The 27007-nt window shown below is 37.5% G+C and overlaps 1 long non-coding RNA gene across 5 annotated transcripts in view; it reads right to left on the bottom strand.

Moving 5' to 3' along the window:
• Nucleotides 1-27007, bottom strand: part of LOC309635282 — a 290386-nt gene that overhangs the window by 68854 nt on the left and 194525 nt on the right. Inside the window, exon 6 of one of the 5 annotated variants that reach the window (XR_014248719.1) lies at nt 13346-26918. The exons of the other annotated variants lie outside the window; for them this stretch is intronic. This is a non-coding gene — a long non-coding RNA (uncharacterized lncRNA). Of the gene's footprint in view, nt 1-13345; nt 26919-27007 lie in introns of those variants that run through there. 5 annotated transcript variants of the gene reach the window in all.

Below are 27007 nucleotides of genomic sequence, written 5' to 3'. Positions count from 1 at the left end.
AATCAGTTCCAGAATACCATACTGAGGATCTACTTTGTGTGGTTACTTCTGATGTCCAGTACTAGATCAGTCAGAATCCCTATAGGAAACAGAATTCTCCCCAGATGGTTCAAATGAAGAGATTTCAACAGAGGGCTACCTATGGATGTGTGTATAGGGTGAAGGGATAGTGAGGACCAATAGTTATGTTAGTGATGATAGTACATCAGCAGGAAAACATACCACTCCTAGGACCAAAAGGCCAAGGAGGAAATGAAGTTCCTTAAGCCCATAGAGAGCTAGAATTATGAAAAAGGGACCACCTGGCTGAAGTTTTGAACTTGGAGAGACACAGCTAGTGCTGAATATACCTGCCAAGGCATGGAAGCATCAGGGAAGAAATACTCTGACCTCTCTCTCCTTGAACTCTCCAATCTCCTGCCAGTGCTTCCACTGGCTAAACTTAACTAGAAACCAATCAACAAGAGAAACCAGGAGATGCTGTCCTTGGGGGTCAGCCTCTGGCCACAGAGTTAGGCAAGGGAAGGGAGAAATAGAACTGTGAAGGGGTTCACGGGGGCAGTATGGAGGAGAATGCAAATGGAGAATTAACAGCACAGGTAAATATTTCACATGTCATCACAGTTTATCCTTTTACTAATATTATCTCTTTTCCACAATTTATAAATAGGAAAAGTGAGGGTCAATGTGGCTAAGTAAATTGTTTAAGATCACATAACTAGTAAATGGTCAAGCCAAGGATGAATCCAAGTCTGTCTAGTTCATATTTATATTCCTTCTTCTTCTATACCATATCATGACAAACATTTAGATATGAGCATGGTAATGAAAGGAGATTGAAAGTGATAGAGCCGGAATGGGGGAAAGGGCACAAACAAAACATGCATTTTTGACATTCTTGAAACAAGTAATTTTAAAGACACTTGTTTTCTTAAGAGAACTTATCACAATCTGAGATTACTTCCTTGTTTACAAATTTGTCATCTGTTTCACTTACTAGAATGTAAGGCCCATAAGGACAAGGATTTTGTTTGTCTTGTTTATTGCTGTATTCCTGGTGCCAAAATTAGTACACAACATTTGTAGATTCTCAAAGAATATTTGTTGAATGAAAAAGTAAATAAATGAATAAATGATTGGGTCAGGATATAAGCATATTCCTTTGGAAAATTGGGGGCACAGAATTCTATCCTGGCATATTAAATTTGCAAATAATTGTGAGTGCCATTCAACATTTCCTGAATATTTCCAGGAAAGAGACATCAACTGTATAGGCATCTATTCCCTTGTTTAAATACATTGATAATTATATTTATACCTTTACTAAAGGCAATCAGTTCTGTTTTTATCCCAAATTTTAACCTCTATAATAGCAAAGATAATATCTTTACCACAGAAACCTTTTAAACACTTATTAAGAAACATTATATAATCATTTTTCTCTTATTTAAGATAAAGCCACTGGTTCCTTCAGCTTTTCTGCATGTAACCTAATTTCTAGTTATGTTACCCTTCTGGGTGTCCTCTTCTGTGCACAGCCTAATCTTTCAGTACTTTTCTTAAAATGTTAAAACTTGATAACGTGAACTTAACACAGTATTCCATATGTTGGCTGACTGATCAAGAGCAAAACTGCCTCCCTTGTTTTGGGAAATATATCTCTACTAATTAACCTATAAGTAAAAACTATTGTATTTTCCTTTGTAGCCTCATCCTGTTGTGGATGCAAATTGAACAACCAAGGAACTAAAACCATTGAAGTAAAATCATAAAGTCAGTGGGGCTTTGTCATTGCCAGCTTTTCCTACACATTTAAAATTTCAGGTTTAGGATGATGCCACGTGGGATCCATCTAAGTGTGCCGTTCTATGAGGCTCACTGGATACCGATCTCAGACTCCAGTCTCTTCAGTCTGAACAGGCTCACCATGGGTATCACCAGAGCTGATTTGCCCTATGTACCTGCACCCACATTTTCTTATGCATTTTTCCTTTTCTCATTTCCTTTTTTTTAAGCTGTCTTTTTGAAAAACTTGTCTAATTCTACACTTTACCTAAAACCCAGTGAGATAAATGGAATAAAGGAAAGTCATTGCAATAACCAAGGATATACTCAGACTTGAGAAATATAATGATATTTGAATGAATATGAGAGAATGACAAATGTTTGTGTAAATGTTTGCCCATCTGTGTGACTGGCTGTGAAATCCTATGTTTATCTACAATTAGCATTATAACATGGGGTTGATAAAATGTATACAAATAACTTTTTTTAAAAAATAAATTTATTTATTCATTTTTGGCTGTGTTGGGTCTTCGTTTCTGTGCGAGGGCTTTCTCTAGTTACGGCGAGCGGGGGCACCTCTTCATCGCGGTGCGCGGGCCTCTCACTATCGCGGCCTCTCTTGTTGTGGAGCACAGGCTCCAGACGCGCAAGCTCAGTAGTTGTGGCCCACGGGCCCAGTTGCTCCGCGGCATGTGGGATCTTCCCAGACCAGGGCTCGAACCCGTGTCCCCTGCATTAGCAGGCAGATTCTCAACCACTGCGCCACCAGGGAAGCCCACAAATAACTTTCTTAAATTAAACATCAGTTTTTTTAATGGTACCCTTTGTAATATATAACAGCAGTGGCAAGTTATATCAGGCTAATTTACAGCCTGAGGTGGAGTCAAGAAACAGTGGGATGTTTTACCCAATCCTATCCCTTCCTATTTGTCCCTACAGTAGAGTTGATGATTGTTCTCAACTCCCCCTCCTGCCATATGTCTGGCAGTGCATGTGCAGGGGTGGAGTATATTTTCCCACTTCATTCATGCTAGGGTTGACCATGTAAAGTTTTTGGCCAATGCATATGGAATTCTGAGTCAAAGCCTTCAGAGTCATCATATATTTCTTCTTACCTTCTTGGCCTTCTGTGAGCCACTATGAGGATCCCATGGCTTGGGTAGCTCCTGGTCCTAATTAGTATGTGGCACAGACAGAGCCTACCTGCAGCCAACCTGAAGCCTGGGACCAACCCAACCAACCTATACTCTGTAGCAGAGCCAACCCAGACAAACCACAGACCTGCAAGAAGAAAAATAAACACTTGTGGCCACAAGGCACTGAACTTTTCTGAGTGGTTTGTTATGCAGCATTATAGTAGCTATAGCTGATTTACATAGTTACATTAAATTTGGGGGGAAAATTAATATCAAAAGAAGAGATAAGAAAAAATAAAGTTAAGGGTGATGTCAGGAAAGGAGCACAACCTTCTTAAATGTTGATAAAGAAATAGAAATCTTATTAAAAAGAACCATAGTCCCCTTTGCCTTCAATTCCTGGCTTCCTCTCAGATAATGGGTTAAATGAATTATCTTGCCATACTAAAATGTTAGTTTTTAGGGATTTACTAATGTGAGTAGTGAATAAAAGATATCTAGAAGCTAAGGAAGAGTTTACTTTTCTTTAAAAAGAAAGGAAAAGAAAGGGTAAATTAGGGGATGGAAGGTAGGCACAGATTGTCTGTGGTTCAGTTTACATGAATCGCCCTTTCCAATGAAATCCTGTGTGCATCTCAACTAGGTTTAAATGTTAGAGATCCATTTATAGAGTACAATATGTCTGCTTTTGATATCCTAATCACGTGCCTTGGAAAAGATAATATGGACTTGGAAAAAACTAAAAGAAAAAGACAATTTTCTTCTCTTGGGGGAAAAAAATGTTTCTAAAACGTGCTGCAAGTGAGTTGAAGCTGTGTTTTAGGTGTCTTTTGCTTCCATTCTGCTATGGGAAGCTGAATGGAAAAACTGATCCACTATTTTTAAGACCAGGGAATTAGAAAGTTACTCTTCAATGCTCTTTTGGGTATATAACTAATGAGAAATAAATCTAGTCACATTCTTTAACTCCTGCCACCTCCCAAGAGTGGTGGCTCTAATTTAGCATGACCTGCCGTCGGCTCAGGAAATTTCCACCCTGAGATTTTCCTAGCAGAGTCAAAATCAGTCACAGTCAGAAACAGATAAAGATTGTTTTTATGAGAGTTCTTGAAACTGCATTTAAATTCTATCTTTAAAAGTTGTAAAGGGCTTGGCTAATGATTTTCCATAGTGTCATTTTTAAACTATTTTGGCATGTCCTATGAACAGTACATACATTTACTGTTCAAAAATTAATTAAAAAAAGGCATTATATTTCTTGGAACAGAGTATCTTTGAGAAAGCAAAAATCCATCCCAATACACTGACGTTATCCAGCTTATTAGGGGTGACAGACTCAGGCCTGGGTAGACCTTGGCCTGGTAGTAGATTAAGAGTGAAAGAGGAGGGCTTCCCTGGTGGCGCAGGGGTTAAGAATCCGCCTGCCAATGCTGGGGACACGGGTTCAAGCCCTGGTCCGGGGAGATCCCACATGCTGCGGAGCAAATAAGCCCATAAGCCACAACTACTGAGCCTGTGCTCTAGAGCCCGTGAGCCACAACTACTGAGCTTGCGTGCCACAACTACTGAAGCCCGCATGCCTACAGCCCTTGCTCTGCAACACGAGAAGCCACCGCAATGAGAAGCCCACGCACTGCAATGAAGAGTAGCCCCCACTCACTGCAACTAGAGAAAGCCCATGTGCAGCAACAAAGACCCAACGCAGCCAAAAATAAACATAAATAAATGAATTTATTTAAAAAAAGAGAGTGAAAGAGGAATTCGGAACAGGCTGCTTCTCAGGCGAGATGATGATATGATGTGGGTTCCAGGTGGGAATAACTCTGGGTGGGTTTTGGAAATGTCTCCACTCCTTTTCCACAGCTGAGTTAACAGTATATTCTCCAAAGACATTCTTTTTGTGCTGTTCTAGGCCTAGTATAAGGAAAGTTCCAGGATCTATTCATTCTCCTTTCATTTTTTTTCCCCCTGAATTCTATAAGGCAGTTCAAGAAAATTCAGTGAAGCGGCAGAGGAAAGATATTTTGGAGATGCAATTGCAAATGAGGTATAGATTCATAATGGGTCATTTATTAATTACATAGTGAATAGACTAAGAAACAAGGATAAAACTGTCAATTCCCTATCACTGCAATTATGGGGGCAAGGGGGAAGAGGAAAGAGCTTACAGACAAACCAAATTACAATGAAAGAAAAAGAACTCAAATGGATTTATGAAAAAATATAAGGCATATCCAACATTTGGGAGCAAATAATATATTCTGCATACCTCATTTAAAAGTGTAAAATATTATAAATTTAGTTCAAAGACACTAAATTTCAAATAAATTCTTACAATGGACTTGAGGACACGGGGAGGGGGAAGGGTAAGCTGGGACGAAGTGAGAGAGTGGCATGGACATATATACACCACCAAATGTTAAATAGATAGCTAGTGGGAAGCAGCCACATAGCACAGGCAGATCAGCTCGGTGCTTTGTGACCACCTAGAGGGGTGGGATAGGGAGGGTGGGAAGGAGAGGCAAGAGGGAGGAGGTATGGGGATATATGTATATGTATAGCTGATTCACTTTGTTATAAAGCAGAAACTAATACACCATTGTAAAGCAATTATATCCCAATAAAGATGTTAACAAAAAATAATGTCCAAAAGGTTTACTGTTAAATAGTCTGAACAGAATCGTTTATATTTTAATAGAGCTATCTTTTATCAGTTTTTGGAATAGGAGCTAAGTTAAGCAGAATTAGAGTTCAGGCTCCCTTTCCTTCCTTACCTAATTTCTCCAGCTGCACAGCCAATATGGTAACCTTTACCTGGGTTTTGTGCTGATCCTGTAATTAACTCAGAGGTTAGACATTAAACCCATTACAGAAGGGACTGAGTCAGCCCTTTCACCATCACCTGCACCTAGCACAGTACCCAGCATGTAGCAAAGACTTCATAAATATTTGCTGTATAAAAAATATGAATGATTGACTGTTGGCCAGGAGTGGAGTATTGGGGTCTGAGGTGCTCAGTGAACGATACCTCTGTACTCTGCTTGGTTCATGAACCAACTGAAAAGTAGGACAAAAGAACAAGACAGATGGAGAACAAAATAATTCATGAAAAGCTGATAAAGTAGCATATGGCTTAAATGTGTGGGCAAATGGATTTCTTAATACTGACCCTCAGAATTAGATAAACATAATCTATACAGGGACAAGCAGTGCTCGACCACCAGACACTTTCTTCCAAAAAGATAATGGGAGTAGAACAGGGCTAGTTTATACATAGCTAGTTTCTTCTAGATTCACCCATTAAATGGAATCTTTTGTCTCCTTAAGGAGGAATAAATAAGGGATGGAGAGAAGCTAAGAGTATCACATTAGTGGGATTCTTGCATGTGGAAGGCAACATTAGGAACACCCAAGAGCCGTCTTCCCGCCTGTCAACAGTGAGCACTGTTACAGAGCTGAGTGGTGAGAGGCAGAGGCACTCTTGGTACATAAAGTAGTGTCCATTGGTTACTTTCAGTTTCAGACAGCAAATGTCTTCCAAATGTCGATTTTTTGATAATCTGTAGAAATCATAAAAGTTCACAAATGTGTTGTCTCAGTGTTCGCCTCCACAAACTAGCATTAATCAATCAGTCTCTAAATAATTGAATTAAATGTAATTTCCCAAACTGCCCTTTAAGTTCAGAGACAAATTCTGAGCACATCATTGTTCTCAATGGAAGCTTCATGGAGTGAGTCACTTATAGAATTACACATGAATCATGGAAAAAAATCCAAATGCCAACTTAAAATGTTTTGAAGCTATCTGGGGATTTGTGAAACATGTTAGCTATAGGAAGTCCTTTAGTTAATTCTGTATATACTGGTATTTTAATACCATAAAATACACCCAGGAAAATCTTCAAAACATGCAAATACAGATTTGTATTTCATTTCTAAGAAAAAGAGAACCTCGAGAAAATTAAAATTTAACTGAATTTTAGGGTCAAAAGTCTTAGAAACTATTGAGCAGCACATGTTTCCCATCAGAACTTAACTGAGTATCATCAGCCAAAACTTCACCCCTGAATTGTCAGATGGTTTAAAAGCCATTGAGAACATGGTCAAAATTATTAAACTATACTGAAGGAAAATGTCACCCTATTTCACTTTTTGTAATGGAATTTTTACTGGTTCTATTTAACTAAAAACTGCTAAAGTTTGTCTCAAATAGTGACAAATGATTGAAAGTTGTCAAATGCAATTAAATAAAATGAATGGATGACAAAGTTATGCCTACCTGGGTAACTTAGAAAGTAAATAGGAATGGTTTAAAAGAGGAAGAGAAAAAAGTTAAATAATCAGGTTGAAGTATTGCATTGAGAGAATTAAGTTTGTCAGAGAAATGTTTTCTTCTTGAATTGAAGCTAAGTCAGTGGAAACTTCTGATAAAAATCACAGATTTGATAAAAATTCATGAGTAACTGTTTCTATTTTTAGCTATATTTCTTATGAAAAATATATACAAAATAATTTAGGCACTTTCAGAGTCCAACTACTATGAGTTGTGATTTCATATGGGACAATCACAAAGAGATATTTCTGAATAGTTTAGACTTTCTCATCCTTGCATTTTTTTTCCATGATGCTTTCACAGAAGGAATATAACTTTTTTTTTTAATAATAACTTCTTAAAAATTTAAATGCCCTCATCAATTTGCAGTATTATATTATCATATATCATATATTTTTGTCCAATCCTCTTTTTTTAATTTTTATTTTTATTTATTTTATTTATGGCTGTGTTGGGTCTTCGTTTCTGTGCGAGGGCTTTCTCCAGTTGCAGCAAGTGGGGGCCACTCTTCATCGCGGTGCGCGGGCCTCTCACTATCGCGGCCTCTCTTGATACGGAGCACAGGCTCCAGACGCGCAGGCTCAGTAGTTGTGGCGCACGGGCCCAGTTGCTCCACGGCATGTGGGATCCTCCCAGACCAGGGCTCGAACCCGTGTCCCCTGCATTGGCAGGCAGACTCTCAACCACTGCGCCACCAGGGAAGCCCTGTCCAATCCTCTTTTACAAGATAATTTTAGGGAAAAATTTTAATGGCGAGACACATAAGTACACATAAGTACAGAAATACATGGAATATTATAGAAATAAAGTTTCTCATTCTTGCATTTCCTTACCTTTTCCATTTCTCTCACCTCTACCTCTTGTTTTCCCAACAGTATACTTATGAATATTTTCCCAGCCTCTCCATGTGTGTGTTAATTCAGAAAGTTTCTATGTACTCTAATCTAGAACTTTCACACGCTGTATATCTTCAGTGGATAAATTTCTAACCTGGATGTTCTCCTCACCCCTGTGGTTTAATCCTTATTTTGTACTTCCTGAGATGATATTTTTTTGGGGAAAGCTATATCATCATCTAAAACTCAACAGTTATAAGCAAAACTCTTTGCTTTTCCCTCAGGCTGACTTCCTCTCCAACTTCAGGCTGCATTCAGGGTCACTGTGTCTGTTTTCAGTCTCTCAATCCAGGAACTTTGAAGTCATCTTCTTTCCTCTATCTTTCCTTCTTCATATCCACTTCACTCAGTTTATCATCAAATAACTAACTTCTTTCCTTTGACATAGTTCTCTGATATGCTATATCTTCTAAAGTAGGATGCACAAAAAGAGAGTTGCTTTAGAGTATAAATATTTTTATTCTTATATTTTAACTCCACTAGTATAAAGATCACTCTGAATAGAAACTGAGGTATGACAAGTTTGGTCTCATTACTCTTTACAAAGTTTGAAAGTAGATATACCTACCTGTTGCCAAAATAATCATTCTTACTCTGGATTATCAGCAGCCTGATAAGACTAGAATGTTATATATATATATTTTTTTTTAAATTTATAGGTATAAAATTATCAAAGTACACAAAATATTGGAACCCATTCTGCAGCACCTACTTTGATTATGGCCTTAAAGGAGCTCTCTAGGTACCGTATTTCTTGTCCTGGTTTCTGGGACTGATTCTGTACTTTGGGGGTAGCACAGTTTCCGATATTGTGAGTAACAAGTTAACTGGCATCCATGATTCATTACCTGGTGGTCTTATGACACAAATAATGAGATATTAGCCATTCACTCTTTTCTCTAACTTTGCCTCCTCATTGCTTTTACTGCTGCTGGCCAGCAGGAGAGCCAGCCATCTTAAGAGATATCTTCAAATTCAATCTTGTCAGAGGCAGAGGATGAATAAAATGGATAGATTTCAAGATCTCTTCATTCCTAAAAATTTTGCTTAACCATTTATTTATTTTTTAAAAAATTATTTGATAAGTAAGTGCAGTGAGTCTGTGTTGGTGCAGCTATGTGAAAGATGAGCATCAAGAAAAATGTCATTACAATATGTATATGAGGAGAAGATAGCTGTATAAAACTTATACATACCAGTTTTCTTTACATATTCATAGACTTTGCTTTTCTTTGAATAACATTTCTTTGTCAAGTAATATAAAAACTTCACCAAAATTGTGCCAGATTATTAAACACATCTGTATAATTTAGTTGATTAAAAGATGCACAGATGAGTTAAACTGATCAAAATGCATGGCTATCTTACTAACTGAACTCATTAATCATCTAACAGTGGAATAATCAGTAGTAATTAGCCATCAGCCTCTTTTTCATGGTCATTTTACTAATTAAAATGTTAGCTTAAATTTGGAGCATAGGAAATATAAATTAAAAAGTACTTATTCTAACTACAGATTACAGTGACCCACCCATTCTTGGTTTGCTTGTTATAATTTCTATGAGATGACATACAGGTCATGTGGGTATTTCCATCTTATAGGACGTGAATGTAAAATTACTTATCAAGTAAGTGTTAAATCAAAGAATTAAAAAATACATTTAGATCTTACCGTCATCTCATTTTAAAATATAAAAAGGAAAGTTTTTGCTCAACAAAGGAAACCGTTGACAAAGTGAAAAGGCAACCTTCAGAATGGGAGAAAAATCTTTGCAAAGCATATATCTAAAAAGGGCTTAATATCCAAAATATATAAAGAACTCATACAACTCAATAGCAAAAAAAAAAAAAAAAATCTGATTAAAAAATGTGTAGAGGAACCAAATAGATATTTTTCAAAAAAAGACATGTAAGTGGCCAACAGGTTCATGAAAAGGTGCTCAACATCACTAATCATCAGGCAAATGCAAATCAAAACTGCAATGAGATATTATCTCACATCTGCTAGAATGACTATCATCAAAGACACAAGAGATAAATGTTGGCAAAGATATGGAAAAAAGTAAACCCTTGTGCACTATTAGTGGGGATAACAATTGGTGTAGCCACTGGGGAAAACAGAATGGGAGTTCCTCAAAAAATTAAAAATAGAACTACAATATGATCCAGCAATCTCACTTCAGGGTATATATCTAAGAAAATAAAAGCAGATATAAAGAGATATCTGCACTCCCATGTTCATTGCAGCATGATTCACAATAGCCAAAATATGGAAATAACCTAGGTGCCCATCAACAGCTGAGTGTATAAAGAAGATGTGGTGTACATGTGCAATGGAATATTATTCAGCCATGGGAAAGAAGAAATCCTACAATTTGCAACAACAGGGATGAAACTTGAAGGTGTTATGCTAAGCGAAAAAAACCAGACAGAGAAAAATAAATACTGCATGGTATTTTTTAAATATATGGAATCTTTTTTTTAAAAAGTCAAGCTCGTAGAAAGAGAGAATAGAAAAATGGTTGCCAAGCGCTGGGGGGATGGGAGATATAGGAAGAGGCTGGTAAAATGATACAAACATCAGCTAGATGAATAATGTCTGAGGATCTAATGTAAAACATAGGGACTATGGCTTATAACACTGTATTATATAATTGAAATTTGCTAAGAGATTAGAACTTAAGTGTTCTCATTAAAAAAGATAAAAAAGTGGGCTTCCCTGGTGGCGCAGTGGTTGAGAATCTGCCTGCTAATGCAGGGGACACGGGTTCGAGCCCTGGTCTGGGAAGATCCCACATGCCGCGGAGCAACTGGGCCTGTGAGCCACAATTACTGAGCCTGCGCGTCTGGAGCCTGTGCTCTGCAACAAGAGTGGCCGCGATAGTGAGAGGCCCGCGCACCGCGATGAAGAGTGGCCCCCGCTTGCCACAACTGAAGAAAGCCCTTGCACAGAAACGAAGACCCAACACAGCCATAAATAAATAAAAATTAAAAAAAAAAAAAAAAGATAAAAAAGTGAGGTGGTGGATATGTTAATTAACTAGATGTTGGGAATCCTATATGTATACTATATCAAATCACCACGATGTTACACTTTACATATCTTGTGATTTTACTTTTCAATTATACCTCCAAAAAGCTGGAAAAAATTAAAAAATAAAAGGAACATTTTTATTCAAGCCTAAAAATTACTCCTTATCAGCTGTCATCTCGTTGAAAATCTTAAAATTGCCAAAATAGAATTTCAGCCTATCTCAAGGACTATGGTATCAAGGTAAATAATTTTCTATCTCTAACACAAATCAATGAGTAAAAGGGTGCAATTGAGGGATTGTTGTTCCCCTGTTATCGCTATAGTCGATATGTTTATAAACATATATGAAAAGAGAATAGAGGAGGAAAAAGAAGAAAATTCAACTTTGTACTGTTCATTCAGGTCCTTATAGCTATGGGGCCCAGGGATGCGTATAAATGGTGGTTCCAAGGGGTCTTTTACCTTATTTATCTGAAAGTCTCTGATACAAAGAATGCTCATGGACAAACCCCCCAGACAGTTTCCTTAATACCTTCTGCTGTAGGCAAAGCTACACACAAATGCTCATATTAGACAAAGGTCTTATTTTTGTGGAGAATTCCACAGACTCCATGGACACCCCATTCCAGTGTTTAACAACCATCATGAAGCTCTGCCGTATTCTATAAGGTCATTCTTTCTCCCTGCTCTGTGCTCTTATTACTGAGAACATCTGGTCCCCATTCCTAATTTAATGATATTTCCTGCTCCAGAGTTCCTTTTAAAATCACCCTCAAATTCTCTTCTTTAGGCTAAATTCCAGGTCCACTCACCCTTCTTTAGAGTCTTATGTGCCAAGCCTTTAAGTACCTTGCCCTCCTCTGAACCCATAAAGGGCCACTCTCCTCCAGCCCAGAACAGGACCCTGTGCCCTGTGCCGACAGAAGCAGCATTTCCCACTTGACCCCTGCCGAGCATTCACACGACCACCCTTCCACATCTCCGCTCATTCACTGCAGTTCTCAAACTGGTTCAAGGAAGAGGCACTGTTTTATCTCAGGGAAGAGACACTCTTTCCATCAACTTGCTTTCCCTCTCTGTCCCCAGGGGAAAGAGCAGAGAAGACTGAGCTTTGGGAGTCAAGTGGCAGACAGCTGTGGTTTCAGCTTCCAGCGTCACACAACTCTAGAGGGACCGGAAGGTCAAGGGAAGCATGTAGAACCGCAGGCTGTTCACGTGGATCGGAGGAGGAGATGACCAACCCCTAATAAAACACTGTCTGCCGGACGTGCCATTGGGACTGGCATGCTAATTGAAAACAGCAGGCTTGAGGCTGCCGCTCTTTGACTTTAGCACTCAGCTTGGAATAACTTTTCCTTCCACAGCAAAAGCAGTACTCAGCCAGGAAAGCAAGCAGTACTGTTATTAAAAAAAAAAAAAAAGATTCAGACAAACCAGCATCACTGCTCCAGTAGAAGATAAAGAAATATTTCTTTATTTCTCTTTGTTTACTTTTTCAGGAAGTTCATATCTTGTTTATTTCCTTTCAACTAGGCCACAGCTTGACACTGCTGTACACAATGTTTTATCTTAGGGTAGAGAATATCTATTAATCCAATTAATCTTTCAATAAAATTAGTGCCCTGTTATTTTTATTTTAACTATTTATTTTTTCTAAATCAAAATAACACAGGCATATAGGTTAACAGTTCTATATTATTTTTATTGAATGGAGGTACACTGTCTACCTCAACGCAAACCAGTTTTCCTTTCCCAGAAGTACCTTCTTTGTATTCTTTTTTTTTTTTTTTTTTAAAGCTTATTTATTTATTGATTGATTGATTGATTGATTGATTGCTGTGTTGGGTCTTCGTTTCTGTGCGAGGGCTTTCTCTAGTTGTGGCAAGTGGGGGCCACTCTTCATCGCGGTGCGCGGGCCTCTCACTATCGCGGCCTCTCTTGTTGTGGAGCACAGGCTCCAGACGCGCAGGCTCAGTAGTTGTGGCTCACGGGCCTAGTTGCTCCGCGGCATGTGGGATCTTCCCAGACCAGGGCTCGAACCCGTGTCCCCTGCATTGGCAGGCAGATTCTCAACCACTGCGCCACCAGGGAAGCCCCTTTGTATTCTTATGTCTATTTCCTTTGCTACTTATCTCTGTTTCCTTAAATAACACATCTAGTGTTAATTTCGTTTTTTTAATTTTAGACATTATATACTGACTTTCTACTATGGAAAAAGAAAATTTAGCTTGTGTCACTACATTTTCCTTATTCACTTTCTGTTTCCTCAGCCTTTCAATGTAGCTGTATCATAACTTTGGTTAATTAAATAATAAGTAGTATTCACATTATTATGAATAGCATATACATGTATAATGGTGTTTACAAATAAACTATATAGGAAAATGCAATTACTTTTCACCATTTGCATAACTTTCTATTTCCCTAGAGTGTAAATTTTTTCTTATTTTTCATTTGTTTAGTTTTCTATGTACTTATCACTAATTCATTCTCAAACTCTCTCCCAGTCACCTATGTCTGCTTTTTAAATGTTCAAATACATCAAGTGTTTTATCAATTTATTTTGTGGATACATCCCTCTTGTAGATTTTTGATCTGCCCTAGTCTGGCCTGGTTTCCCAGTCCACGGCTGTGATCGTGGTCTTTCTCTTCACCATTACCCTGGGGAGTCCCTTTGTTTCCCTTTTGACTGGATCTGCTGTTTTCTGGATTCCATCCCTTCCCCTTTATGGGTTTATCCCCTCATTTTGGTGCAGACGTCTTCTCAATAACTTCCTGAGAAGGTATACATGAAGGACATTTTTGATATCTTTCAAGTTTGAAAACATCTTCATTCTCTCACATCTAATAAATTGATAATTTGTTTGCATATGGAATTCCAGGTTGGTTAACATAGTCACTCAGAATTTCAAAGGCTTTATTCCATTGTCATCTAGTTTCTAGTGTTGCAGTGAAGAGTTCTCAGCCATTGTGATTCTGGATCCTTTTTTTTTTTTTTTTTTTGTAATCTATTTTGTTTTCTTTCTGGATGCTTATAGGATCTCCTTTTTGTTCTTAATGTTTTGAATTTCACAATGGTGTGTTTTGGTGGAGCCAGGTATCAGCACTGTTCTGGGTTCTTTTTGGGACCTTTCAATTTTGAAAAATTATCTTGAATTATTTATTTTATGATCTCTTCCACTTGATTTTCTGTTTTTTTCTTTTCTTAAGTGTTGTTTTTCAAATATTGAAACTTCTGGATCAATATTCCAATTATCTTTTCTTTTTTCCCTTTATTCTATTTCTTTTATCTTTCTACATACTTCCTGGGTCTTTTTTTTCCCCTCTCATCTTTATCTTTCATTCATTCTATTGGATTTTAAATTTCTACAAACATATCTTTTAGTTTCAGAAACTTTTTTTTGTTTTTATTCCATTTTTTGGATAATTTTAGGGTAGGAAATTTCTATTAATCCATTTGCTATTTGATAGTCCCCTATTCTTATTTGATAAATGCTACATATTCTCATATCTCTTACAACAGTAATTATTCTCTCTTTTTAAAAAACTTTTCTTCTCCCTGTAAAGACTCTGGATATCCAAGTTGCTTTTATCCCATTTCTTTTGGAATATTTATGCCTTTTATGCTAGCAGATTTCTTCAAATGTTGACAATCATTTACTGTCTCTTACTAAACAGTTAAGGTTGTGACACAAATAAACTGATTCTAAACTTAGTTCTCCCTGTGCACTTTACTCTTTGTGTGATCTGACTAAGCCATTTCATTGGGGGAAGGCTGTATATGTATGGGGCTTTTCTCTTAGGCTGATCAAACTCCCAAGAAAGTAATTCTACAATCTTCTGCTTGGGAGGTAATAGTCTGCCTCCTAGTATTCTGGAAGCCATGTAGCAGAAGAAAACTGGTGCCTCAACATTCAGTTTAAAAACTTACATTGAATTCTTCTATCTGTAATGATCCCTAAATCTCAGCTCTTCTTGATATCTCCCAAAGAATTTCTGCTTTATCTTTTCCAGAGGAAAAATACTGAGTGGGAGAAGCGTAGTTGCATGGAATGAAAGAGAGGATCCAGGAAGTCTAGTAGTTTCCTAAACAAACCTTTAAACAATATTCTTTTCATCTCCACCTTCAATTCACTTTCACAGGTACCCAATATCACTTTACTGAGTCATCTGAGGCATTACAGTGTAAACTGAGTTGCTTTTTGTTTTCCCCACTATTGTCTTAAAAATCTGTTTTCTCAGCCTAAAGGTGTCAATTACCACTTACTCTGCTTTTGAGCTTACCAAGTTTTCTTACTCACATATCATTTCCATTTCTTTTTGACCTTGTAGATTTCATTTAGTAAGGTTTATTTTGTTATTTTAGTAAGTTTTTAAATGACTGAAGAAACGTTTATATGTTTAATATGCCACCTTTAGCTGGAAACCACCATTCATTCTTTTACTTGGAAATGTAAAGTCACATGGAAATAATCATGCAGAGATATCCATCCACAGAACTTTATATTTCCTATTGCATTACATCTACTAGATTCACAGATTTGTATTATCTCATTGAGTTTTGTTGAAATTTGAGCTGGTAATCTCTTCCTGTAGACAGAAGTAGTTTCGGATTCTAGCCTTGCAATTTACTAGACAGTTGGCTTTAGACAAATAACCTAACCTCCTTAAGTTTCAATCTCATCTCTAAAGTGGGGATAAAATAATTTCTTTATATGACTGTTGAAAGAACAGATGCATTGTATGCAAAGTGCCTGGGATGTGGTCATTATTATTACTTTATGAATTTCCAAAAATTATTCCTCTGAACTATTGCTTAATCTAAAATATTTATAATGTTTAGTTATCTTTGTTTACTATGTTTTTAGCTATAGCTATGACTTGATCAAAGTCAAACTTCCAATGGATATTGATTGTAAGTGATTTATTCTGATCTCAAAATTTTGAGACAGAAATATACATTATGGTAGTTGTTTTACAGTTGCCGTGTTCCTGATCTTAGCAGAAAAGCTTTCAGTTTTTCACTGTTGACTATGATGTTTGCTGTGGAGTTTTCATATATAGTCTCTATTTTGTTGAGGTAATGTTCTTCTATTCCTAGTTTGTTGACTGTTTTATTATGAAAAGGTGTTGAATTTTGTCAAACACCTTTTCTGGATCTATTGAGATTATCATGTGATTTTTATCCTTCACTCTTGTTAATGTGGTATATTACATTGATTGATTTTTGTATATTGAACTATCTTTGCATCCCAAGGGAAAAAAATCTCACTTGATCATGGTTTATGATGCTTTTAATGTGCTATTGAATTTGGTTTGCTACTATTTTGTTAAGGATTTTTCCATCTGTTATCATCAGGGATATTGGTCTGTAGTTTTCTTTTCTTGTAACGTCTTTGGCTTTGGCATCAGAGTAATGCTGGCCTTATAAAAATGAGTTTGGAAGTGTTCTCTCCTCTTCAATTATTTGGAAGGATTTGAGAATGATTGACATTAATTCTTCTCTAATTATTTTGTAGAATTGTCTAGTGAAGCCATCTGGTCCTGGACTTTTACTGTTGGGAGACTTTTTATTGTGATTCAATCTCCTTACAAGTTATAGGTCTGTACAGATTTTCTACTTCTTCATGATTCAGTCTTGGTAGTTTGCATGTTTCTAGAAATGTATCCATTTCTTCTAGCTTATCCAATTTGTTGACATTTAATTGTTCATAGTAGTGTCTTATAATATTTTTAATTTCTGTTTCATCAATTGTAATGTGTTTTCTTTCATTTCTGGTTTGATGATTTGAGACTTTTCTCTCTTTTTCTTAATTAATCTAATTATTTGTCAATTTCATGGATCTTCACAAACAACTAACTCTTAGTTTGATTGACTTTTCCTATTTTTTTACTAATCTCTGTTTTGTTTATTTTTTCTCTAATCTTTATTACTTCCTTCTGCTAACTTTGGGCTTTGTTTGTTCTTCTTTTTCTAGTTTCTTGAGGTGTATTTGAGGTCATCCCTTCTTAATACAGGTATTTACCACCATAAACTTCCCTCTTATTATTGCTCTAGCTGCATCCCATAAGTTTTATTATGTTATATTTTTGTTTGTCTTAAGATATTTTTTAACTTCTCTTTTGATTGCTTCCTTAACTCATTGGTTGTCAGGAGTGTGCTGTTAAATTTCCACATATCTGTGAGTTTTCCAGTTTTCCTTCTGCTATTGATTTCTAGTTACATTTTCTTATGGTTAGAAAACATACTTGATATGATTTCAAACTTCTTAAATTTGTAAAGACTTGTTTTGTGACCTAACAAGTGATCTCTCCTGGATAATGTTCCTGGAAAAGAATAAGTATTCTGCTGCTGTTGGGTGGGGTGTTTTGTATATGTCTGTTAGATCCATTGGTCTATACCATTGTTCAAGTTTTCTCTTTCCATATTGATCTCCATCTGGTTGCTCTATCCATTATTGAAAGTGGGGTATTGAAACCTCCTACTATTATTGTGTTGCTATCTGTTTCTATCTTCAGTTCTGTCATTGTTTGCTTCCTAAATTTGAGTGCTGTGATGTTTGATGCATGTATATTTGTAATTGCTCTCTCCCAAGTGAATTGATCCTTTTTTCACTATGTAATGTCCTTCTTTGTCTCCTGTGACAATTTCTGACTTGAAGTCTATTTTTCTATCTCTTTGTGGTTGTTACCATTTTGTCCAAGTATTATTTTCCTGAGCTTTTAGCATCTTTATGATGATTATCTTAAATTGCCAGGTAATTTATATACTTTCAATTCTTTAGGGTCAGTACCTGGAGATTTATTTTGTTCCCTTGGTTGGGCCATGTTTTTCTGTTTCTTCATGTGACTGGTTACTTTGTGTTGTAATCTGCACATTGAAAACAACATCCACTTCTCCCAGTCTTTATGGACTAGCTTCATGCAGAGGAGACCTTCACTCATTAGCCTGAATAGAGATTCTGGGGGCCTCTCAAACCTTTTCTGTGGACGTATCATCGCTGGGCTTGTGCATATAAATTTCCAATCAGAGAGGTTTTGCAGGCTCTTTCTTCAAGGGTTCATAATCTCTTTTTCCCTCTGGTGTCTGTTTGTGGTACTGCAGGTTCTCTGGAGCTGCCATAAGCCACCTAGCTCTTTTTTTGTTCTCAAAGACCCCCAGGCATCTAGAGTATCCCAGGTCCTGTCAGCACTCCAAGTCAAATGAGATGAAAACCAATTCCTCTGGCATGTCCCCCACCCCCAAAAGAAGCCAGCCGTTGGACACATGATTCAACTCTTTCCCTCTCCAGGGAGAAGCCAGGAGTTGGGGGTTTTCTCCCTTTTGCTCTATTCTGAGACAGGAGGAGTGTCAATGCTAGTTCAAACTTTCACCTTTGTTCTTAGCAGCCCCCAACCTGGAGTTCTTTCCTGTCAGTGTTTATATTCAAGCAAGAAAGAAACCAATTCCTCTGTTAGCCCCCCACAAAAGTCAGAATGTTATATGTATATTCCAGTCTTTTGTCCCTCCTTCCCCCCTCCCTGGAGATTCCAGGAGTTGGGAATTTCCTTCGGATCATGCTGCAGTGTGCTGCATTGTGCTGGTGGGAGGGATTCTGATGAGTGAATGCTATGAATTTTTCTACCAGCTTTGATGCAGCTGATTTCAGGCTTGCCTGTGGTGAAGCAGCCTATTAATTGGTGCCTGGATTTCTCACAAAGGGAATTGATCTTGTACCATTGTTGATATCTCCATGGGGAAAGGAGGGTTTGAGGCTTCTTATTCTGCCATCTTGCTGATGTTTCCATTCACAGCATTAATAATTCTATAAATAATAACAAAAGTTCTCTAAAACGTCAAGCAGTTATTAGATACAGGTATGTTATTAAAGAATGTTTTTGATAGAGCCAACTCCCAATCTTCCTTTCCTACCTTTCTCTTCTCTAGTTCACACTGTACTTGAACTGGAGGTTTGGATTGCAAAGAGAAGTTCTAAAGGAAGGGGGCCTCACAAGGAAATTTTACCTGAGGTTCTACAGATATTTTTAGAGTATCTGAAATAAGTCTCCCATGAAGTAAGTTTCTAACATTTCACATCTTTTCTTTCCTTCATCACTCAGCCTTGAAGTTGGAAAACCATATTTCATATTACTAGTTTTACAGAATGAGTGTCAGAAGTTCATGTCATAAGTAGTCCAAATCACCTCAATTCCCCTTGCCTCTTTTTCAGATCTCTTTTGCATGGAGAGATGAGTCCCAGCTGCAGATATTTTATTAGCTGTCAACTTTCCATTGACCAATGGTTCATTTTCTCATTTAAAATAAATCACTTCCACTCTGCTACACAGTAGGAAACTTCCTGGTGCATTTCTAGCATAACTGAAAATAGTTTGATGTTCTCAGCTTCTCCTTGAATAGTCGAATGAAGATATTGGAGAACCTGCAATGTCTGTGTGCTGAACATGGGGTCATCAAACAGTTTGCCAGCTTGCCAGAGAGACAAAGAGAAGCAAAATGCAGCTGAAGGAGAAATTTTTTTTTTTGGGTGACAATTTTATTTCAAGTGATCTGGATTATCTCTCTACGTACATTCTTATGCATCTGGTGCAGGTCACACCCTTCTACCCTCTGCTTATTCCTTAGATGGATCTAACATAGCAAATTTTTCCCTAGGTTCAGAGTCAGAGGGAGAGGATGGCCCCCAGGTAGAGTTGAAGCTAGTAGAGGTGACAATGGGGACGCTGGATCTTCATGAATTTGAGGTATTGCCCAAGCAGAGGAGGAGAAAAAGGAATAAGAGGGAGAAAAACCGAGACCTGGAGGCTGGGGTGCAAATGACTCTTTCCCAGCAACCTCAAGAAGATGAGGCCTTTTCACAGTCAGCCCCTTTGGGGCCTTCCCCAGATGAGGCCAAGTCCCCTGGTCAGCCAGAACTCTGGGACATGCTTCTGGCTGCTTGCTGAGCTGGAGATACGGGGATGCTGAAGCTCCGGCTAGCTACCAGCCCCCTAGACCCTGGAGTTCTGTCTCTGCTCAGTGCCCCCTTGGGCTCTGGTGGCTTCACCATCCTGTGCACAGCAGCTGCAGCTGGGAGAGGCTCAGTGGTTGGCCTCAGAGGCAGGGGCAGACCCCTGTGCAGTAAGTAAGGGTCTTCATGCTGACCCCTTCTGGGGTACACGGACAATGATCTTGGCACTGGCTACTTGACAGTATTTCCCTTGGTCTGCTTGGGTGATGTTGCGAGGAGCAGGAGGCAAGCTGAACCCATTTTTGGGTTTTCCCACCTAGGGACTCCCAGACCTGGCCACCATGCACAGTTGCAGCTGACAAGTCAGCACGTAATGAGTTCCGGAGATTCATGGAGAAGAATCCAGATGCTTATGATTACAGCAAAGCTCAGGTCAGCTTATACCTTCCCGGAAGTCCTCCAGGTGCCAGGGCCACTGATAGCAGAAATGGAGGCACCGCAGGCCACTCGGAAAAGGGAGCAAAAGGCCAAACGGAAAGACGAGCACATCTGGATCACACATTCCCGTCCCAAAGACTGAGCTCAGCTATATATGCATGCATGTATGTATGTACCACAGAATATCAATAATAAGTTGTTCATAAATATGCTGGAAACCATTTTTCTTAATTTTCTCCCTCCGGAATAGAGTATGTTAACATACTAGACATTCCATTGTCTTAGATCTCTTGTTTGTCTTATCTACATTCCTAAAATAATTTATTCACCAGGCACAGTGATAAGGACTGATAAAACACAGAAAAGAAAAAGTAAACAATATGCAAATAGTTAATTTAAAATACTTCTACTCAAATAACTTTCCTTAGAGGAATTAGCAAACTTAGTCTAGTGGGGCATAATGTTATTGGTGTGTATTTTTGGCTCTTTGGCCATAATGCTTTTGGTGCAAAATTTTCCAAATACTAATTTTTAGGAATACTATCAGTAAGCAAATAATCTTCAAGTAACATTTATTGAGCCCTTAATCTGTCCCAGGCACTGTTCTAAGTGCTTAACACATATTGCCTACCTGCACTGACCGTTACAGAGAGGAAGATGTTAAGTAACCTCCTAAAAGTCACACAGCCAGATTGTGGCAGGTCTGGAATTGAAATCCACTCTGTCTGACTACAAAGTCTATACTCATAAACATTATCTTATTCTGCCCTCATTCAATGTTCAATGAGTTATTACTCATTAAGCACAACCTGCTTTCCCTATAGCCTTAAACAATGAAGGGCTGGAATAGGAAAGAGCTAAATTGTAATAACAACATCCTACTCTGTTTTATGGTAAAGCAAACCAGTCATCACAAAAAAAGAAAATTACATATATATATATATATATATATATATATATATATATACATGTGTATTTCACTGTGAATCTCTAAAAAGTCTCATTTTTTGTCACTTTGCTTGCTGTCTAAAGACTGAACTGAGTGCCCTGTACCTCCTTAGACCTCCATCCAGGAAAGGATAGAAAGTTTATATACTTTTTTTTTCTTTCCTAAATGGCAAAAAGCCCAGACTTTTTGTTACCATTCCATGGTAAACATTTGTCTCTCCAATCACCCAGATTCATGATTCATTTGTTAGCGGCTTAGCGGGCACATTTTGGCCAGCAGCCTGCCATGTGCCCATGTCGGGCTTTGAGTGAGTTCTGTACAGAGGAAGTCTCTTTTTGACCATACAAGAGCATGTGCATGGGATTTCAACCAGAAGCAGCTTAGCAATGAGATAGGCATGCAGCACAGGAAGGGCCTAAGGAGGCACCTCGCCCACGAGTTACCATGGGAGCTACACTGAGCACTGAGCATCGTTGGCTGTGAACCGCTGTTGCAAAGCAGAAGCACTGTAGCTGCACTGTTCTATCGTGCCTCCCTATGTGTTGGATAGGACAGAGATGTGGCTGCTTTAAGATGCCATCACTGCTTGGAACACACGTGAAGCACGTCTGAGATCTCTACACCATATTACCACTGTGTGCTTACCTTTTGTCATCGTGATTCACCATGTTCTCTTGAGCTTTGTAGCCTTGCTATTTACAATAGCCTCATCATTTAAAAATAAGGTGAGCCTTCCATTAACACTGAATCTAAAAATCTGCATAAAACATGTGCCCGGCTGTCCTCCACCCTACCCTTACCACGCTTGTTGGAACTCAAGCTCTCACCTCCAAGGGAGCCATTGTGCAAAACAACAACCGGATGAAACTTGGAAAACAATGTAACTATAGGGAAAGTGAAGAGGCTATAAAGGGTCAAAACCACATCTTTTCTCTTTTACTTTGTATGTTTCTTATTTCATTCATTCCTTCAATGAGTAATTATTGAGTGCCTTCTACATGGAAGGCACTGCAGTAGGGACAAGAGGGGAGGGAGATCATTTTGAGGCACAAAGTCCTTTGGGAGGTAGGCTGGTCCTGGGTAGTGTGCCAATAAGCGTAGTTTAAAACAGGAAGTGAGTATAGCACACACCAAAAACTGAGCAGCAGGCAAAATTCGGGTGACAGATGAAAGAATATAAAAGATTCCTAATCAACATTGTCTATGACAATATTTTATTCATAGCCAGCCCTAAAGGAAAGAAGTAAATGTGTGTTCTCTGCCTCCTTCCTCCCTGAAAGAGCTCTGTCTCAAATATAATAACCACAGTTCAACTTAATTATGCATTCAGTGGGTTTCAGGTGGAGAGGGGCTATAATTTGAAATATTTTTCTGTGAGAAATTATGTTTAAGAGCCAAACCATTTGCAAGCAAATTTTGAGGGCTGTGTGTATCTACATGGAATCATGTTTTTTCCCTTTCCCAGGATGTAATTTGTTATATAACTGTGTTTCTAACTATATAATTATATAGAGTTTAACTACCTATGTAAAAGCAGGCAGAATATGTAGTAAAATTTCTTTTGTCACAGTTAAAAGTTCAAGATATATTTATGGCCAGTATCTTTCCACCTATAATAGACATAAACTGGTTTTCTTTGGCGTTTCTAAGTATGAGACGTTTTTTATCCCAAATATTCACTAATAATATATTAATCATACATCTAAAGTGTTTTCCTCTTGAGTTAAATTTGTGGTAGAATTCTTCTACAAACTTAAAAAACTTAGAGTTCATCTAATCCTTCTTTGGGTGAAAATTTCAAAGCAGGGAAAGGAATAATATTTTTTAACTCTGTACCAAGATCATTCTGACTAATAGTACATACTTAAATTCTTGTGAGTAATTTTAATGGATTTGCTGAGAGATCAGCTTAACTACTTGAGGAGGAGAATTGTCAATAAGGTAGCTGTGTTATGACACAGGTATATTCCTGTTTCATTCTTTGCCTTTGCCAAAATTTCTCAGACCCAAACACTTTATCAGATTTAATTGCTTTTTAGAAATTAAATTTAAAGACTTCAATCAGGAGACTTCATCCTTAGTTTTTATGGGACCTGAATCTAAAGAGATAAATCAAGAGTGGTTGTTCAAATCTGAATTAATATTGTTGAGATTCCACTGGCAACACAACTGCTGATTTGGAATATCTGTCATGACTTTAGTCATGAAGATTGAACGCAAAATATTATAACATTTCATTAAACATTACAGAGTTAATTTTGGGCCACTATTTTGGTTCCCATTTGTATTCTTCTGGACATACATTTAATAGCAGAGTAAATATCCAGTATGACTGACATTCTGAGAAAAAGAAGTAACTGAGAGGTTTTTCAAGTTTTATGAATAGAAAAATCTCAAGAGAACCAAAATATCCCAGAAATGTTAACATATTAAGGTAGAAATGCCCCCCTCAACTTGTCTGTGCTGCACTGAGAGGTACTTCACAGAACAGCATCAATCAGAGAAGGGTGAATCTTGGCTCTGCCACCTCATAACTCAGAAGTTGTGTTTTCATGCAAATTGCTTAAAGATTCTGGGCTTTGATTTCCACATATGTAATACAGAGAAATAAATGGTACTATATAGAGTTGTTGTGAGGATTAAATGAGATCCTGAACAAAAAGCATCCAAGAAAGTGGCTGGCAGATAGCAGCTTTTCAATAAATGGTAGCTGTGTAGCTCCATATACCAGGAAAAAAATACTGAGCAATAATGAGCAAGTCAATCACCACAGCCCTGGGAGTCCTGGGTCTGAGTCCTAAAGAACTTATGAAATTTAAAAAGCATGGTCTTTTTTCACCCAGAAGGTTGGAGTAAAGAGGCTTACTCAATAGCAATAGCCACAGAGATTGAATTGAAACATAAGCAACCCTTCCATTAAAAAAGTAGGATGAAAATGTGCTTCACAGTTCTAACACAGAACTCTGCCTAAGTAATTCAATCTACTTCTGCCTTTGCCATTTGGAGGAAAACAAACAGTAAGTCTGTGGGAAAAAAAAAAGAAAAGCATGGTCTTTTCATTGACCAGTGTGTGTGTGTGTGTGTGTGTGTGTGTGTGTGTGTGTGTGTGTCAGATTGAGGGTGGGGTGGGGTGTGTGTATAGGGAATACATGTTTATGATGGATGAGAGATTTAAGTCCAATTTTCTATTTTCTTTCACTCAACAGGCAAAAAGAGTCTCATGTGCTCAACTTCTTCCGTCTTAGTACTTATTTGAAGCATTAAGGCTATTTTCTGTAAGTGTACATGATTGGTAATGGGAGTTAATCATGTTAACTAGACTCTGCACGTGTTAGCTAATTCTTTACCCTTCTTTGGTCTAGAAATGTCTTGACTTTATTAAAAATCTAGTTCTTTAAGAAGGCACTAGGGCTTCCCTGGTGGCGCAGTGGTTGAGAATCTGCCTGCCAATGCAGAGGACACGGGTTCGAACCCTGGTCTGGGAAGATCCCACATGCCGCGGAGCAACTGGGCCCGTGAGCCACAACTACTGAGCCTGCGCGTCTGGAGCCTGTGCTCCGCAACAGGAGAGGCCGCGACACTGAGAGGTCCGCGCATCGCGATGAGGAGTGGCCCCCACTTGCCACAACTAGAGAAAGCCCTCGCACAGAAACGAAGACCCAACACAGCCAAGAATAAATAAATAAATAAATAAATAAATAAATAAATAAATAAAAAACTGTCAGCCTCAGCTATTAAAAAAAAAAAGGCACTGAGAATTTACATTGTTGGAAATTTCAGGAAAACTACTGGGCTTCATTTTTAGGGATTGTCATGTACATTATCTTTGCAGACTTCTGGACACCCTTCTGCACACAAGGCCAGTCCTAACTGTGGCTTCTCTGTTGTTTCCATGGTCCATGTCTGGTAAATGTGGGGCTGTGCTATTTAATCAACAGCCTAGATGATTTTATTCTTTAGTTATATGATGTAACCTTTTTGGAAAACTATTTAGCAAAATGTGCTATAAGCCCTGCTGATACCTAAATACTCATATCCAGTTAAAATTCAATAGTTTATAATTTACCCACAGAAAAATAATTTAAAGAAAAACAACATACACAAGCAATGTGAATGAAGAAATTCACTGCAGTGTTATTAATAGTTACATTGGAGGTGACTTAATTGTTCAACAAGAGGGAAATGGCTGAATAAATATCAAAGCAAGTCAATGAAATACTATGCAGTTGCTAAAGTAGTCATTATGAATATTATGTAATAACATGAAAATGTCATGATATAATGTTAATTAAATAAAACATAACAAAGATCATATTACCTCATCATTACAACTTCAGAAAATATGTAAGCATGAATAAGTACTAGGAGTAAAAACTGCATAGTGTGTACGGTAATGGTAGAAATTGTGGATGTTCTTCATTTCTTTTTCTACTTTCTATATTGTCATAACTTGGCTTGTACAACAGAAACAAGTTTTGAGTAAGTGATAAATAATTGAACATGATCTACAAAATTCACAACACTATTCAAAATATGTTCAGGTATAACTTTGTAGATCAAGGTTTAACTTGTACTATTTAAATTAATAATTATATGGATAGTTCAATACATGTAGTCACTTTTGTTTTTCAGTTGGTACATTTAGAAAAAACAGAGGCTAAAGGTAGTGAATCAGAAGTAGAAGACATAAAATGTTGCCTCAACTATGCCACTAACAGACCATTTAACCTGAAACAGTTTCTTCCCCTGAAACTGAATTTTCTCACTTGTAAAACTCAGGAATTGGACTAGGACATTTTTTATGTAACTTTCCTATCTAAAGTTCTGTGATACTGAGCTTATAGTCCTTTATTCAAACCCTATCTAATGTTTACCGCCTCTAGTCAGGCACTATCTTGCATGCTAATTATATTTATTACTGTTATTGTATTTATTTAGAACACCTGCTGAAAATGTGACTTAATTAAATCCCAAATGACTGTAAGTCTTATCCACTATTTCTTCCCAAATCCCTATCAAACCTAGGAATTTTATCGTTGGAGTTGCACAGGATAAAAATTGTATATACATGATCACTCTATCTGAAAAGAAAAGATAAAGTATCAGTAGCTTCTTCATACATGCTTCTTCTTTCTAAACTTCTTCAAGATAAAAAAACATTTTATGACCAATTTAAATTTTGCAATTTAGTTAGAAGATCATAGAATGATGAAACAAAGTTTTCCGTAAAATTATGACTAGATCAGGTGCAATTTTCTTGTTAATTGTAACAGGTAACTATAAATAATTTAAAAATTGGTAAGATAGAATCAGGAGTGAAGAAATCAATTTGCTTATGAATATAAAACAAAAGACTGAGGATATTTAAAAATAAGTTCCAGCAAGAAACTTCAAAGAATCTGTAAAACAAAATATAATATATTTTAATTCTTACCACCTTAGAACTAACTGGAATCATCACAAATAAGCTTCAAAGTTAGGTCCATCC

Source organism: Balaenoptera borealis, assembly GCF_965194805.1.
Source record: "Balaenoptera borealis genome assembly, chromosome: 9".
Classification (NCBI taxonomy): Eukaryota; Metazoa; Chordata; class Mammalia; order Artiodactyla; family Balaenopteridae; genus Balaenoptera; species Balaenoptera borealis.
Note: the sequence above shows the minus strand (reverse complement) of the source record. Positions and strands in the feature narration are given on the sequence as shown.